Here is a 19409-nt window from a genome sequence, read left to right on the forward strand (position 1 = left end):
GGACGAATGGAGACGTGTCGTCTTCAGCGATGAGAGTCGCTTCTGCCTTGGTGCCAATGATGGTCGTATGCGTGTTTGGCGCCGTGCAGGTGAGCGCCACAATCAGGACTGCATACGACCGAGGCACACAGGGCCAACACCCGGCATCATGGTGTGGGGAGCGATCTCCTACACTGGCCGTACACCTCTGGTGATCGTCGAGGGGACACTGAGTAGTGCACGGTACATCCAAACCGTCATCGAACCCATCGTTCTACCATTCCTAGACCGGCAAGGGAACTTGCTGTTCCAACAGATCAATGCACGTCCGCATGTATCCCGTGCCACCCAACGTGCTCCAGAAGGTGTAAGTCAACTACCCTGGCCATCAAGATCTCCGGATCTGTCCCCCATTGAGCATGTTTGGGACTGGATGAAGCGTCATCTCACGTGGTCTGCACGTCCAGCACGAACGCTGGTCCAACTGAGGCGCCAGGTGGAAATGGCAGGGCAAGCCGTTCCACAGAACTACATCCAGCATCTCTATGATAGTCTCCATGGGAGAATAGCAGCCTGCATTGCTGCGAAAGGTGGATATACACCGTACTAGTGCCGACATTGTGCATGCTCTGTTGCCTGTGTCTATGTGCCTGTGGTTCTGTCAGTGTGATGTATCTGACCCCAGGAATGTGTCTATAAAGTTTCCCCTTCCTGGGACAATGAATTCACGGTGTTCTTATTTCAATTTCCAGGAGTGTGTATCTTAAACCTTTCAAAAAAGGAAATTTTGGTAACTAGACATGGTCAAAAGGTACTCATCCACATCATTATAATAAAGTCTTCTCAAAAATGAAGATAAATTAGAGAAAATTGTTGGACTAAAATTATATTTATATAGGTAAAAAAGAAAATAAAGATAAAACAGTTCATGTTATTGAATCTGAATGTATTTTAAACTTTTTCAATTCCTCAAAATTTGACTGAATAAATATATTTTATTAAATATTTAATATTAACTGTATATTTTATACATCTACATCCATACTCTATAAGTCACCTGACTGTGTGTGGCAGAACTGGAAACCAAATTAATGAATAATCGAATTTTAACTGAATAATGTTATTAGATTTTTATTTTTGAATAAGATGATGTTTTCTTTCATTGGTAGAGGTACATTTTTAAGTGGGGGCATAGTAAAACTTTAATAATGATTTTTATCTCTAAAAAATTATAAAAATGATGCCCTGGTCCCAGAAGTGTCATATAGATGCTGCAGACATTATTCGAATTTATTTGGCGATCACCAACAGTTTGACCTGGGAACATGACAGGAAGTGTGGCAGATGATTTTATGAGAGTACATGTCAAGTTTACTCACATAATGGTAGATGATACTAGGATGTTCTTCAAAAACAGAAAGATAGAATTTTAGTACTAAATGTAGTTCGATTCACTGTGAAACATTGGCGGTCAAACTCATGCACCTTCTCATGGATGACTCATGATACAATGGCGTTCAAATTAGCCTCATATTGTGGATCAAGATAATTCAGCTTCCCGCAAATCTCATCTTCATTCCTCGGTAAAACTTTATGCAGCTCTTTTCCCCAGCTATTAAATGCATTGTGATATAACCACCTCCTTTGAAACATACCTTGCCAGTTGACAGGTCAGTCACTCCATTACTCCCACTTAAAAAATCAGAGCCTACAATACATTCAGTTATGATATCATGACTACTTACTTTCATATAGCTTTCCAGTTAAGATGTCGATCATTGCGTCCATCTCACACAAAAAATCAATGCCTACAAAACGTTCAGTGGTCAGACCATTTCTTAGCAGGTTTAGATTTGAAGCTAATTACTTCTAGATTGCTAGAAGTGGTTACAGGGAATGTCAGTACAGTTTGTGCATAATTCTGATTCTTAATGGGTTTAGATTTGGGGCTAATTGCAACCATTTACAAGGAATATCTGTACATTCTGTTGCTCATAAATGTACTTCCTGACACAACTCACCTCTCATGTTCATGTTGTCATTATATCTGATCAAACTCATTTCATGCTGTATACCGCTACTGCTCTCTAACTCTGGGTCAGTGCGGCCCCATAGGGTCTTAGTTAGTTTGTTGACTTATTTTGGTGAGCGACAAAGTGAACCTCAGTAATAATGACTCCATGCTTTCGATTTCTGGATCTGTGTTCACACTTGCGTGCCATCAGCTGTTTGACTGATGATAGTTCTGATTATGATCACGCTTGTCATGATTATGATTTTCAATTCGCTCGTCATGTCTTTTTTGCCGCAGCCTGTGAGTCAAAAAGCATGAGCAAATATTTGATCCTTGCCGCTCCGCTCAGTGACTGCAGTTCTCAAAGTACTCGGATTTTTTGTTGTTGCAGTTGTGTGGACACACTCTGCACAGCCCTCGCGTCTTCGTGAATTAGGTCTGTGTTATTCATTATAGATAGGAAGGTGTCCATATCTTCATCTGGCATGTTAATCAATTTCATGGGAATTTGGACGGCCGGGTTTGCTTTTAAGATGTGAAGAACATCACGGTACTTGATGGTGTCATCCCAATGATTTGTCTTATTTATATACTTCTCAATGTAGCGTCAGAAGCCACCTTTGTACTCGCTGTATGATTCAGAACTAAACATCTCTCTGCAGAGTTGTCCACACATACCCTTCGACCATCGTTGGTCAGGGAATGACTTGTCAAGTGGAACATGTATCAGCAGCTTCTGTCGCCCAGAGACCTGTAGTGTTTCGTACGAATCCAATCACAAATTTAATTTATTGTACTTCATTTCAAGAACGAGGCAAAATTTCACAAAACGAACATGGCGTGGACACTTTAGTCATAAATGTATTGAACTGACGGTATCTGATAATGTTTTCTTCCATACTCGAATTTGCGATTAATGGTGTAGTGCCTAACTTTTAGATATCTTCGTTGTTCGGAACAACACAAGGCTGCACTTGGGAGCCTGGTTCAGCTTGTAGCACAGAATTGCCATCTGGAATAGACGCATTTCAGTTGGAAATGTCGGATAAACTATCAATTTCTATAACATGGCTTATCCCATTTATGTCTCTTCTAACTGTAGTTATCTCTTTACGTAAAGATTCACACCAACCCTTTGGTTTCTGATGTGACAGAATCTTCTACATCTGTTATTACTTTGTCAAGATTTTTTACGCGAATATCAGGTTCTTTATTAATGGAAACAAATGGTTGGCTACGATTTCACCTACACAGTTATCGGTTTCACTTTTGTAAGCTCGCAGCATGGGTTCACGCTGTTCATTCTATTTCCTAATAGGAAAACTTTTGTTCAATGATCTGTGGTATCTGTTTGATCTTTTCCGTAAACCTCTGGGGCATTCCTACTTCCCTGCATGTACGGCGATGCTCAAATTAATCGTAAATGATTGTTTCCTGTTATTTTGAAGTATTTTTGATTCGCACTAACATTTGGACTTGCGAATGAACTCTCGCAGACGAGAAATTTCTCTAAGTTTTTTCAATTAGAAAATGTAACAGATCTGCTAAAGAGACTGCTTACATCACGCTTGTCCGATTTCTTTTAGAGTTATGTTGCGGGGTGTGGGGTCCTTACCAGACAGGATTAACGGAGTACATCGAGAAAGTTCGAAGGAGGGCAGCACGTTTCGTATTATTGTGAAATAGGGGAGAGAGTGTCACTGACATGAAACAGGATTTGGGTGGTCGTGATTAAAAGAAAGGAGTTTTTCGTTGCGGCGCAATCATCTCATGAAATTTCAATCACCAACCTCCTCCTCCGAAGGCGAAAATATTTTTTTGACGCCGACCTACATAGGGAGAAACGATCATCGTAATAAAATAAGAGAAAGTAGAGCTCGCACGGAAATGTATACGTGTTCGTTTTTTCCGCGCGCTGTTCGAGACTGGAATGACAGAGAATTATTGTGAAGGTGGTTCGATGAACCCAGTGCCAGGCACATAAATGTGAGTTGCACCGTATCCATGTAGATAGACGTAGGCTCAGGTAATGATTATATTTTCTTTTGAATCTATTCGGTCAGAACAATTAACTTAGCTAAAGTTAAGTGTCTTACCTCAGTTAGCACTTTATCGAGCTGTCTAGCAGAGTTCGGTGTGGGGGTTCTTCGAAGATTACATTGTGACGGAGTATTATATTTAGTAGTGAATACACAAATAAATATACTTCACCTAATATTCAACATATAAAAGGGATAAATTCAACAATGAAGCGCTCCTGTACCAATGACACTTAATGGCTGTTGGTTAAAGTGAAAACAATCTCAGTGCATTAAGGCTCCAGAAGCTTCGAGCAAAGGTTAATGCCATTAGGTTCAACAATGGATTTGTAATGTTGTAAATTTCCTGCTCAAGAATTTTGAAATGAAGCGCACTACTCTTTGCAGAGATTAAGTGACTAATAGAAACAAAAATCCTGACCTTTTTCTTCCGGAGACTGAAGAACACGTTGTCGTCTGTACCGGTTCGGTATTTCGCCGTCTCTTATTCCGTCTGGTATGTTTCTTCCCATCATATTTGGTTACAGTTTCAAGTTTCGTAGAATGAAACAAAGGAAACATATTAGTCTTTTAAACGATCGCCTGTGTGGCATGCGCTTTCCAATTAAAACTAATTGATTAGAGTTCAAAGTATCACAAATAAAAGCTATATAATTTGTTATTGGTAAAATCTCTACGTCAGGATAGATTAGTTCATTTAGGTATCTTGAATGTTGGTTCGCTTAATTAATCTCGCTTACAATACCACGTGTTTGAACAGTCTCTCTTTTACACTTGAATAACCTTGAATTCTGCGAGGTTAAACATCCTTATTAGTCTTTGCTCTGGTAGTTAGACAGCGCGCATCACAGCAGCACATTATATTCTTTAAGGTAGAATTCAGGCGCACTATTGAAGACGATATTTTTCAGGATTCTAGCTATCCGTAATGGATGCAGCAGCTTACTTTTTTTACCGTCACTTTAGTAAAGTGAAAAAAAAATGCTTCACAGTATAATATTACGTCAACTACTACGCCACTGATCATCGTGCACCTGCGCTCAATATCTACGGTAATTGGCATACATAATTTGCGCAACCAATGCGGTGCAGTCGTACTTGCACCATGCTTCTTCGAACGCAGACGACAGACAGAAATAAGATTCCTCTCTGGGATATCGAATTTAACAAACGATGAACGAAATTATGTTAACATTGTGGTGTTGTAAATTTGGCAGCTACTGAGCTGCAAAGATTACCCAGTGAGCGGAAAACGTATTAATGATCTAGGAAAATCGTGTTAAGATGTTGCAACATACGTTTTCCAAAAACGTTATCCCGTAATGGAAGCAATATTACTAGATCGTCTTGTGGTACTAAACTTCTAAAAATATGTCTGTCTAGACGCTAGTGAACGGGAGATGATATAGAAGATGTACTGTATGACTGTTCGAATTCATTCACTCGTAACTGCAAGTTTTAAGATAAGCCATTCCTGGATTACTTTAGTGAATTGGTACAAAAGACTTTCTTCCTCTTGTTTTTTTTCCGATGTCCTGGCAGATGTAGACCCTCTTACCAGGCCTCATTGTGTATTGGATTCGTTAGGAGATGCAAACAACAGTGATGGGACGGAAGTCATGGGATAGCGATATACACATGTTGTGGAATCGCGTACACAAAGTATAAAGGTATGGCGAAGCTGTCACTTGTGCTCAGATGATGCACGTGAAAACGTTTCCGAAGTGATTATGGCCTCACGACGGGAATTAACAGACTCTGAACGCGGAATGTTATTTGGAGCTAGACGCAGGGTACATTCAATTTCGGAAATCATCAGGGAATCCAATATTCCGAGATCCATAGTGCCAAGAGTGTGACGAGAACACCAAATTTCAGGCATTATCTTTCACTACGCACAACGCAGTGGCCGATGTCCTTCACTTACCGACACAAAGCAGGGTCGTATGCATAAAGTTGTAAATGCTAACAGACAAGCAACACTGCGTGAAATAAGAGCAGAAATCAATGTGGGACATACGACTTATTCGTTAGCACAGTGCCGCGAAATTTGGCATTAGTAGGCTATGGCAGCAGATGATCGACTCTAGTGCCTTTGCTAACAGCACGACATCTCCTGCAGTGCCTCTCCTGGGCTCGTGACCATATCAACTGGACCGTAGACGGCTTTAAAAACGTGGCCCGGTCAGTTGAGTCACGATTTCGGACCGTAGAGTTCGAGCGTGGCGCAGATCCCACGAAGTCATGGACTTAACGTGTCAACAAACCACTGTGCAAGCTGGTAGCGGCACCATTATGGTGTGGACTAACATACACGGAATGGACTGGGTGCTGTGGTTTAACTGAACAGATCATTCACTGGAAATCGTTATGTTCGGCTACCTGGAGACCATTTTCGTCCACTTCACGTTTGCCAAACAAACGGAATTTTTATGGATGACAATGCGTCAAGTCATGGGACCACAGTTGTTCGCGATTGGTTTGAAGAACACCCTGGACAATCTGAGCGAATGATCTAAATCCCATGACATGAATCCCATCGAACTTTTATCGTACGTAATCGAGAGGTCACTTCCTGCACAAAATCGAGCACTGACAACACTTTCACAAATATGGACGGCTGTAGAGACAACATGGCTCAATATTTCTGCAGAAGATTCCAACGAGTTGTTGAGTCCATGTCACGTCGAGTTGTTGCACTACTCCGGGCAAATGGAGGTCCGACGCGATGTTGGGAGGCGTCCCTGACTCTTGTCAAAACAAAGCCTACCCCTGCACGACCTGTCGCAGGCAGCAAGACAACCGCTACTGCTCTTACCACCCGACCTAACTATCGCAGAGGTTTTTTTTCCTCGGCTCTTGCCTTAGTACTTTTTTTCCCTCTGCCCTTCAAACCGCAACCCTTCGTTCGATTTCGACCAATCTATTTCCAGATGAGCGCGTATTAATGGTTAACCCTAACCAGATGTACTTAAACATCGCAGTACCCACATCCTGCGACACCTCACTTTAGTGAATACTAACCCTTATGCAGAGATGGCAGTAGACCTTTTGTGTTGTCCATCACGCTGGTGTGGGCGTGGAGGGGCTCCACCTGTTATAAAAAAAACTTTTGTCACCTCGTTGTATGTGGCTACGATTGGATTTACAGGTTCTAACTTGCTTTAAATAATAACCCCGTATGCTTTTACCACGCAGTTGTTAATAAATACCATAAAATTGTTCACAATTCCTGAGTTTGATATAATTAATTTCAAACATTACGGAAAAAAGCATTGGCGACACGAAGATCAGATTTAGGCTGCACACTCACGCCGACTGAAGAGTCTGGCGTGCAACAGTAATTTAAAGTGTACCTCGTATGACTTCCGAATGATTCGTACATTGTCAGTAGCTTATTAACCAGCATTTGTTTCATGATATAAATAATTTACTGCATGATGGAATTCCTATAACAGAACATGAATTACGCTCAGGTAACCCCTAGCATTCTTAATCTCAAAATTGGCTGGTAACCATTAATACATAATATAAACAGGTAGCAGTTCTGTGCCCAAAAGTCGGTGGTTCCCTGTCGTTTAGAACCGCCACATTTGATTCACACGCACGACCATCTCACTGACAATGTTTCAGCAGCATTTGGCGTTAACAGCCTCTCAGTATACGTTCCAGTCAAGATGACTGCTTTCTTATTCGACATAGTAGCGCTCTATATTACTGTTTAATAGAGCGAGTTTCTTATTTTAATTGCAGCGTTGAAGTACAATACTGAAATTTTCAAATAAACAGTATTAGATGGAACCTCACAAGGGGCTATTGAAGTAAAAGCAACATATGCATCGAACTCTAGCTGAATGGTTGGGAACTATTGCAAAACCTGTTTCAGTGAGCTACTGGATTGGAAGTCAGGTGCCGTTTTATCTGGCATTAGTAACCTAACATGTTTGCAAACACACCTAGGAATGTGGTGCAAATTATTGTTTGTCCGTTTTCTCCATTGTGTTGCCTATACACGCCAAGATTTTTCTTGGTATTTCGACAGCTCTGACGCCGTGGAGAAACGAAGTTAGAGTTTCACATTGTTAGGCACGAAGTCATTGAGAATGGAGATTTAACTCTGATACGAAAGAGGGCACAGGAAGGAAGTGAGCGTATGTTTCTTAAGTGAATCCTAACAGGAATTCGTCTGGAGTGTTTCTGGGAAACAACGAAAAACTTTAGGACTGCCGGACGGGGATCTGAGCCGTGCTGTTCGCGAGTGTGAAGAGAAAATCAACGATATTCCAATGGTTCAAATGGCTCTGAGCACTATGGGACTTAACATCTGTGGTCATCAGTCCTCTAGAACTTAGAACTACTTAAACCTAACTAACCTAACGACATCACACAAATTCATGCATGATGGCGTAGTGGTTAGCACACTGGACTCTCATTCGGGAGGACGACGGTTCAATCCCGTCTCCAGCCATCCTGATTTAGGTTTTCCGTGATTTCTCTAAATCGTTTCAGGCAAATGCCGGGATGGTTCCTCTGAAAGGGCACGGCCGATTTCCTTCCCAATCCTTCCCTAACCCGAGCTTGCGCTCCGTCTCTAATGACCTCGTTGTCGCCGGGACGTTAAACACTAACCACCACCACCACAAATTCATGCCCGAGGCAGGATTCGAACCTGCGACCGTAGCAGTCGCGCGGTTCCGGACTGAGCGCCTAGAACCGCTAGACCACCGCGGCCGGCAACGATATTCCACATGAATATTTGCCGAAGTAAAGGCATCAAGATATATGCATAAAATACAAAATATTTCTATGTTGTTTCTCAAAATCTAGGGGCAATGTTGCAAAGTAATACGCCATGGAGTATAATTCTCGGGAATTACAGCCCGTCAACTAAGGAGAAAGAATACAAAATTCGAGTGCGTCCTATTCTGAGTCCTTCGCCAGTTTTTATGACAGTTATGGAGGTGGTCTGGCGGGAGGCGTCGAAAGCAGGTTCCTAACAGGTCGGCGCAGCCCATACGAAAATGTTACAAGGACGCTCAGAGAGCCTACGTCCGTTCTATTCTAGACTACTTCATCAGTTTTCCTGACAATTATCAAGGTGGCCTGGCGGAAGGAGTCGAAAGCAGGTTCGTAACAGCGTTGCACAGCTCACACGAAAATATCGCTCTGAGAGAACCTGCTACTGAATCTCTGGAGAAAGGCGAAACACTGTCGCAAGAATGTACAGAGCCGGTGTCCTAGGTGGAATGGGCACGTCTGCCGTCTCCATGCTACATCTCGTGTATGGGTCACTGGATTATCTTAAGGTGAATTACGGCAGACTTATAGGAATGTAGAAAGCCATTTTTTTTACGTTTTACCTAACTGAAATAGGAGAGGAAGTGATTAATACTTTTACAACGTATTCTGTGCCATGCATTGTATAGTTGATTTCGGAACTGTATAATCGATTTCGGAGATATGAAAGCTGTGAAGAGTTCCTTCGATAGATGCATCAATTTAGCATTCACTCCATCCACTTCTTCCACGGACAGTATCATTTCAGTCTGTAATGCCTCATTAACGCATCAGTGATCGAGTACATTTTATAAGTTTGGCTCTTTTATGAGTTAGGGTATTGCGCACTGCTAGGATCTAGTAGTGCTGGTACTAGTTGAGGAAATGCACTCAGCCGTCAAGTGGCAAAAGAAATGTGTCTGGCGTATGGTTGATCAGCAACCTGTTCATGGTAGACAATATGTGGGGCGTCTAGTGCCGTAAACATCATTAGCCTTTTGTGACCTCGCACTCAAGAGACAATGGTGTAATTCTTCCACGGAAATATCGTTGTGGTAGTGATAACACAAACTAAAATGCACCAGCGTTCCAGTGATGAATATGAAAGAGATTCCTGACCTTTCGAACCACGGTGCCACAGCACCAAGGAACTATAAGTTGCTGTTCATAGTCCCAACATCGTGTAGAATGTATACAGCAGTAGATAACAGTTAAATGATTAACTATAAAAAGGCGATGAGACCGGAAATGCTCGTTCAGTTTTCTCAGAATTTCTGTGAAGCACATGTCCGTGGGGTTGAGTTTGACTTCTGCAATGTCATCCAGTGGTGGTACTGGTCAGCGACACATTAGCGGAGGTCGGCTACTCATTGGCAGAACTCACTCGGTCTTTGCGGTGATTAGCAGAACTTCAATAACCTCATAATTCTAAGAGCCTCGCCAAATCCTTGACTGATGAGTTAACTACAGTGCTTTTCGTACCCACTTGCTCTTTGCAACATTGATCAAGTTTTCAAATTCCCTCTCTCACTTCACTAGTACTGAAACCTAAGGATAGCCTACATATTGAATGACGTTAGTAGCAACCAACGACTTATTTACAATATAGTCTACTATGGAGGCACTGTTCTGTGCCTAGGCCAATATATTCGAGCTTTGCCCAAAGCGATGCTTCTGCGTCACTTCAATCATTGACTGTCACTATCAGACTAAACTGTGTATCTTTACCAGTTGTTCTAAACGTGGCAGACACGTCCTTTTGCTTTCCAACTCAATATTTCATTCCTTTCCTGCAATATTACATACTACGTTTCGAGCTAAATGCCTCTCTTACCCCATATCCAACACTTCCATCTTCCATACCATCCATACATCTACGTCAAACATACGTTCCAGTGCTGCTCCCCACGCTATCTTTCAGGTGGTTTCATTCCACTCATGTTTGTCTGTAGCTCCGGTCCAAGACCTTTACATAATATTAGTGCGTTCACTGTGACATACTACCTAACTTTGGTGGGATAGTCCAACGCCACACGACAGCTGAAGCTGGATGACTAAGCAAACTATTTGTAGCCAGTTCCTTCCAAATACGAGGTCAGGGTTGCGGACAGTTTGCATCTCCATTCATCGTGGTACTCGTTCTGTTAGTATAAATGTGCGGAATCACACGTCGACAGGTACATTTACAGTAACATGCAAGAGGCGAGGGACACGAATTGTAAATGATGTTCTCAACTGGTGCGAAGTAGTACATTAGGGACAATGATACTGCTACACGCAGTCACTCGCAGAAAGCACCGTCCCTCTGAAGGGTTTTCAATCTGAAGTCATCAGCGCTTGTAATAAGCGTAAATTTAATGAGAATAGCACAAAAATGTAGTGTAAACAAAACTGTTTACATCATGAGTTTCGAAAACATCGAAGATGAGGAAAGCGACTTAGGTCTCTGCCAAATGTATTAGTCTCTAAGAAACTGACCTTCGATTAGGTTATTTGAATTACCTTGTAAGACACGATATCGCCAGCTAAGTGTACCCTGAAGCCCAAGTCTTGAATTATTCATGAGCTGCGCTGATTGAGAAGGCGCGAGTAACTGCCAGAAACGTATATTAATCAAATTCTCCCACAGCCATCAGAGAGCTCTAACATTGTTAACAAGATAATGTTTTGGTGGTGACGAGACCTTGATGAATGTAGCTTGTTGTTTCTCTACCATTTAACTAGCAACATAATCGTAAATAAAGTATAGGACAGCACATGACGTACAAACACTTACGTTGTTCACTTACGCTTAAATAACATAGTCGGCACGCACCAGTTGGTAGTAGTTTCACATTGTGCTCGAATGACTCCAGAAAGTTTCTAAATCAAGGCATTGTACCTGTATTTTCCGTCCCTCCCTTTATTTTCTGTTCCATTCGCAAATTTATGTTTTTTACCTTCGTCGTCATTTCGCGAGATACATATTATGGGAAGTGGAGATACGTCTCTAATGACCTCAAATCGACGGGACGTTAAATTAAACCCCAATTTTTCGCTTTTTTTTCATCTTGCTCGTGGAATATTAAAACTGACCATCTCCCATTATAGTACGAGGAACTTTTCATAACTAATGCAAACAGGCTAGTATTACTGTGGATTGTCTGATGCAACAACAATGAAAATTACGTCAGTCGTAGTTTGGAGCTTGAGGAAGAGGCACGTGTTTTTCTTTTTTCCTGTGGACTCTAATACAAAATTGGTGAGAAGTAGAAATGGACACTGCTGGGGCCTTGGGTACCGTGACTGTTGAAGACCAGAGGTCGTACATCAAGATTGAAACTTGACGCGACAAAAACGCGACAGAAATTCACAGTGCTCTAAGTGAAGTTTATGGTGAGATTACAGCGCACGGTAGCACAGTTTTACCTTGAGTCAAAGGTTTTCGTGGTGGTCGTATGAGCATAGAAGAAAATCCAAGACCCAGAAGGCAAAAAATGTCAACAGATGAACGAAGTGTGAAACGTGTGGCAGATGCTCTGATCGCAGTCGACTTGTGAGGAACTTTATGAAGCTATGGGTATTCCAAAAGTATAAGTATTCCGTTTTCTGATAAAATATTTGAAGAAAATAAAAATTTCTGCGAGATGGGTCCCACACTTTTTAAATGCTGGAGGGAAGCGGAAACGCCTGGACATTTCAACCTTGCTCAACAACGATTCGGCCGGTGAAGGTCAAGGATTCCTATGCCGAATTGTCGCTATTGATGAAATATGGATTAGAGGCTTTGAACCGGAATTGAAATCACTGTCCAACGAGCGGAGAGCCTCGTATTACCCACATCCAAAAAAAATTTCGACGTGCTCAATCAAAGCTCAAGCAAATAATGATTTTTGCCTCTAATCACGAAGAAATCATTAGGACAGGTAGAGTCCCATGGGGACCAAAACGCACAGGAGTGTACTACTGTAACGTCATAGAAAATTTGTGCAGAGAAATGAAGAAAACCCGACTTCAATTGTTCCAAGCTGGGTCACTAATTCTCCACAATGTTCGCCCGCATGTAGGATATTGCAATGTTTGGTCCAAAGACTGCGCGAATACGGATGGGAAGTGCTGCCGCATCCTCCCTGCGGTTAGGAAAAGAGTCCACCAGACTTCGCTTTGTTCCAGAATGGGAAAAAACCTATGTTTGGCATAGACATATAGACATTACTTAATTGCAATCAATGTTTCTGGAAGAGCTTACCGTTACCCGCGCCATTCGAGAGATGAACAGAAGTGGTTCCTTGGATGTCGGAAAAAAGTGTCAGTAAAAAAACAACTGAGTGCATTATTTATGAAATGTCCTGCCTATTTCTATATAAACAGTTAAATAAGCATTTATCCGCTTTATCATATCTCTGAAATAACTGACTGCATTCCAGCAACGTTCTTCAAGCCACATTTCTATTTATGTGATTTTCTACATTTTTATACTAGCTCGACCGTTCTTCAGCACATTCATGTTTTTACGATGCCTTAAGCCTAATGTATACAGTTAGAAAAGCGGATTCTTGCGCCACTGAAACACTTCATTGTTTTAAGTAGTAGGTACAGTACCAATACAGCTGAAATATTTAAATATCATAGTATTTCTTATTTACAATCAATATTTCTGCGAATATGTAGATGTAGAGCTGTGAGGACAGGGCGTGTGTCGTGCTTGGGTAGCTCAGTTGGTAGAGCACTTGCCCGCGAAAAGCAAAGGTCCCGAGTTCGAGTCTCGGTCCGGCACAAGTTTTAATCTGCCAGGATGTTTGAATTTGGTTTTCCTATTATTATGCTGTCGTTTCTCTTTAATACCTGCTACAAATATCGGGAAATATACCGGCTTCGAATGTTTTCACTCACTGATAGTTTCGTTCTGGCTATTTGTGCGTAATGCACATTTGATTTTTGGGGTGAAATGTCAGTTCATGCTTCAGGCATCGATCCTCTATTTGCTACATTTTGCTGGCGTTTGTCTTGCATAAATACAACAGAACAACCATTGAAGTGCTACTAAGCTTGAAAAGTTATTCAAATCGTCATTCACACACAATACATCTACATCTACATACATACTCCACAATCCACCATACGGTGCGTGGCGGAGGGTACCTCCCTCCACAACTAGCATCTTCTCTCCCGGTTCCACTCTCAAACAGGACGAGGGAAAAATGACTGCCTATGTGCCTTTGTACGAGCCCTAATCTCTCTTATCTTATCTTTGTGGTCTTTCCGCGAAATGTAAGTTGGCTGCAGTACTGCAGTCAGTCTCAAATGCTGATTCTCTAAATTTCCTCAGTAGCGATTCACGAAAAGAACGCCTCCTTTCCTCTAGAGACTCCCACCCAAGTTCCTGAAGCATTTCCGTAACACTCGCGTGATGATCAAACCTACCAGTAACAAATCTAGCAGCCTGCCTCTGAACTGCTTCTGTGTCCTCTCTCAATCCGACCTGATAGGGATCCCAAACGCTCGAGCAGTACTCAAGAATAGGTCGTATTAGTGTTCTATGAGCGGTCTCCTTCACAGATGAACCACATCTTCCCAAAATTCTACCAATTAACCGAAAACGACTATCCGGTTTCCCCACAACTGCCATTACATGCTTGTCCCACTTCATATCGCTCTGCAGTGTTACGCTCAAATATTAATCGACGTGACTGTGTCAAGCGCTACACTACTAATGGAGTATTAAAACGTTACAGGATTCTTTTTTCTATTCATCTGCATTAATTTACATTTATCTATATTTAGAGTTAGCTGCCATTCTTTACACCAATCACAAATCCTGTCCAAGTCATCTTGTATCCTCCTACAGTCACTCAACGACGACATCTTCCCGTACACCACAGCATCATCACCAAACAGCCGTCCCTAGCTCGTGGTCTTGCGGTAGCGTTCTCGCTTCCCGCGTTCGGGTTCCCGGGTTCGATTCCCGGAGGGGTCGGGGATTTTCTCTGCCTCATGATGACTGGGTGTTGTGTGATGTCCTTAGGTCAGTTAGGTTTAAGTAGTTCTAAGTTCTAGGGGACTGATGACCATAGATATTAAGTCCCATAGTGCTCAGAGCGATCTGAACCATTTATGAACCAAACAGCCGCACAGTGCTATCCACCGTATCCAAAAGATCATTTATATAGATAGAAAACAACAACGGACCTACCACACTTCCCTGGGGCACTCCAGATGAACACTCACCATCGAGGACAATGTACTAGGTTCTACTACAGAAGTCTTCTAGCCACTCACATACTTGGGAACCAATCCCATATGCTCGTATCTTAGTTAGGAGTCTGTAGTGGGGCACCGAGTCAAACGCTTTCCGGAAGTCAAAGAATATAGCATCCGTCTGACACTCTTCATCCATGGTTTGCAAGATATCATGTGAAAAAAGGGCGAGTTGCATTTCGCAGGAGCGATGCTTTCTAAAGCCGTGCGGATGCATGGACATCAACTTCTATGTCTCAAGGAAATTCATCACATTCGAGGAAATTCATGTTAATGAGTCAAGACATTATAACCACCTCCTTAATAGCAAGCTGGCCTACGTTAGGTAAGCAATACAGCAGCACTTCTGCGTGCTATGGTTTCGACAAGTCACTGGCAGGTTTACGTAGCTAAGTGGCACCACCCGTTTACACACGAGTCACCCAATTCCCACAAATTACAGACCGATGGTTTGAGAGCTTTCGAACTGGCAGAATGTGGTGCCACGCAACGTGGCATTACACAAAACTGGCGCTAATAGCGTAGGCACATAGGGAACACACAAGACATAGATCCGTAAGCCCACGGTATTGGTGATAAGTTGAGAAAACCGTCCCGAAATTTATACGGTGATTGTTCTCCTTGATGCATTTCGGAATTACATTTCTATCAATAGCTGGAGTAATTAAGAACTGTTGGTATATGTTGGAAATTGCTTCCTGTCTGATTTCCTGTGCAACGCGGTACAAACGAAAGACATCGGAGGTTTGCCATGTCGACTAGTAACGGAAAACGTGTAATATCTCGTGTTTATTTTAAAGACTCCAGTGCACGAATAGTAATTTTATTAAGATATATTTAGAAACGCTGTCCTCTGCGATTCTTAGCAAGGAGCGATGTACATTTTTAAATTCTATGTTTGAGAAATTGCCTTTCTACCGTGAAGACGCAGACATTACCAGAGATCAGTTCTGTTTAATTTCCAGTTACAGACAGGCGCTCTTCTAATATGCTCAGTCGGCGTTTTGTGGAAGCATAATATGAGCATTTATTACTGCGGCTTCTAACGCACTTAGTCATAAGGGTAGCATATATGGATGCATCTTGGCAAACGACAGTTGGCAATCCGCCTGTTCACTTCCTGCTCTAACCGCCCCGGTAGCTGAGTGGGCATCGTGACGGATTGCCGTCGTACGGGCCCGGGTTCCATTACCGGCTGGGTCGGAGATTTTCTCCGCTCAGGGACTGGAAGTTGTGCTGTCTTCATCATCATTTCATCCCTATCCGCCGCGCAGGTCGCCCAATGTGGCGTCGAATGTAATAAGACCTGCACTAAGGTGGTCTGACCTGCCCCGCAATGGGCCTCCCGGCCAATGAAGCCAAACGTTTATTTCCATTTACCTCCTGCTCTCCCCCTCTCTCTCTTCACAATACCACATCCAATCCAATAGGAGGCTAGTGGTTCTTACCCCACATTATTTTTTTCCAGATCGTAACTAATTTCCCTGCCAAATTTGATTGAAACCATTCCCAGCGTTTTGGATGAGATTTTTAGTCACGGCTTTTTCTGTGTACGCACATTTCAAATATGTTTCACATATATTTAACATATTTCACACGTGTTTGTTCAGATATTTCAACTGTATCTCTAGCGAATTTCGCCCTGGAGTTTCATTTTCACGCAGCTCAGTGCTTATAACATCCTATCTTCTCAATTATGTCCCGTACAATGACTTAATTTTGCAGATAAATCCAGTAGTACATGTGGTTGCTGATTGAGAAATCTGTTGTGAGTAAAGCTAGAAACAAAGAAGTAATAAATACGAACGTAATACATAATGCGGCAGTTTTTGACGCATATCAGTGTTTATGACGTCATACTTGATGAACTTTGTGTCCTACAAGGACATAACTTTGTCGGTACATTCAGTGGTAAATGTGAACACTGTCTGCAAAATGTGCTGTGAATTCAGTTTGCAGTAAAGAAGTAATTAATAATTGATGAGGCAGTTTTACTCCATGAACAGCAATAATGTAGTAAGTGATACACTTTTTTCCTCTCATCATTTTATGCTGGTTGTCAGCGAGAAAAGGTTTGGTTCAAATGGTTCAAAGGCTTATGAGCACTATGGGACTTAACATCTGAGGTTATCAGTCCCCTAAACTAACCTAAGGACTTCACATGCATCCATGCGCGAGGCAGGATCCGAACCTGCAACCGTAGCAGCCGCGTGGTTCCTACCTGAAGCGCCTAGAACCGCTCGTCCAGAGCGGCTGGCAAAAGTTTGGTAAAGGTTTGATATTATGTGTAAAGTTTGTTGTAAGTGAGTAAGTTCTATCATCTGCAAATGCTAGGTAGATGTACGGGTGTTCGCGTGTCGTAAACTACACTTCATTTTCACTTCCACCACTACCTGTTTGATAGGTAGGTGCACACAAGGTAGCCCATTGTTAATTTATGTTATGAGCTGTCTCCATCCGAAATTTCACCCAAATCTCTCCAGTCGTTCCGGCGTGAAGCAGTAACAGACATACCAACTCACACACACGCTCTCACAAACTGTCATATTTAATATGTACATACAGGGTGTTAGGAAATTCCCATTACAGATCACTAGGGCTTGTAGAGGGGAGGGAGTAAATACTATTTTGAGTAGGAACTCATGCCTCGAAACATTTCCATTTTACGACTGTTCTAATTCATAAATGTACGCGCCCACGTCTGCTGAGGGACAGAGAGAAGTCTCAGATTTGCGTGTCCTGGTACGTAATAGGGCAGACGGGATGACGTGTAGTACGTCAGATGGTCACATGACTTCACTTAACGTCTGCCTTGCCGCGAGACTCCTGTAGACGCAGAGGAAGAACTGCTGACATGAGATTTGGGCTCTCCGTGAGAAACAGAAGAGACAACAGATGGGGTGAGCAGTGTGTACGAGAACATGCTTCGTAGGTGCAATGTCTGTAACAACGTTGGTGGTCTCCATGCCAAGCCGCTGTTGTAAAGCATCAGACATGTAAAAAAGTTTTAGTATTCGAAAATGGCCTAAAAACAAAATCTTCATCGTATAGCAATAAAATAAAAAAGTATTACAGTCAAATGGTAGCAGCATCATTCAAAAATTATCATAACTGTGACTCTAGACAAAATAAAAGTTGTCAATGACATTTATGTGTTTCTGATACAAAACCGAGAATGAAAGGGGAAGCTGAAACCCTGTGCCTTCTCGTAGCTTTTAAAACCATCCTGGGAGCCGATGAGCTTGAGGTCTCCATCCGACGATTCACCTTCAAGACTGTTTCATGTACTTAGTTTATGAAACATTACGGAGAGTTTACGTAAAAACTCCATGATATTGATGGTCACTCAAGTGATCACAAAGTAAATGCCGTTATGCCTGAAACCTTGGTATCAAAGTACGCGTAATGAAAGTTACTCCCACCTCCAGAATGTGAACGGGATATCTCAGGCTCGACTACCGACGCTATTACTCGTATTTGCGACCTTCGCTACTAAGTCGAGTAGAACAGACGCACAATTATCATAACACCTCCTGAGCGGATAAGTAAAATGGCACCAGCACACGCTTCGACAAGTACTCTAGGTAGTGGACAGACAGGTGCCCTAACTGGAACGTGTTAACAGCGCTGAAAAGTGTTTAGTAGCGCGTACCAGTCTTGCCGTGCCCAACTGGTTTACGTTCACTTATAATCGTTTCTGTCAGGAGGTATTTATTAACTCCTCTACTCCGCGGGCAATATTACGAAAGCCTCGAAGTCTGACATATTAAGTATGTCCCACCTAAGACATTAACTGTCCATTCTGCAGAAAGCACCAGGCGTAAAGTTGTTTGACATATGAACTAGCAGGATAAGATCATGTGGAACCGTTAGACTGTATTACTCTGTCTTCCAAGCTACATTTACACTACAATTGCTCTTTAATAATATAGAAGTAGTATACTAATGAAGGAAACATTTCTGTGGCGTTATACCAAAACGCTGTTCAGAAATAACTCAATTAAAATTGTTCGGTGATTTATTGTTGTGACGATAACGGGAGACGGGATGAGCGCGAGCTAAGGATGCATCTTCTGCAATGCCACAGACTTTGTCCTGTTGTTTCGCAACAACATAAATTGTTGCTGAAGACAACGGTGGCCGAGCGGTTGTAGGCGCTACAGTCTGGAACCGCGAGACCACTACGGTCGCAGGTTCGAATCCTGCCTCGGGCATGGATGTGTGTGATGTCCTTATGTTAGTTAGGTTTAAGTAATTTTAAGTTCTAGGGGACTGATGACCTCAGAAGTTAAGTCCCATAGTGCTCAGAGCCATATGAACCATTGGAAGACAACTAAAGGAACACAGATTTATATTCTACGTGA

This window comes from Schistocerca gregaria, chromosome 5 (genome assembly GCF_023897955.1).
Source record: "Schistocerca gregaria isolate iqSchGreg1 chromosome 5, iqSchGreg1.2, whole genome shotgun sequence".
Classification (NCBI taxonomy): Eukaryota; Metazoa; Arthropoda; class Insecta; order Orthoptera; family Acrididae; genus Schistocerca; species Schistocerca gregaria.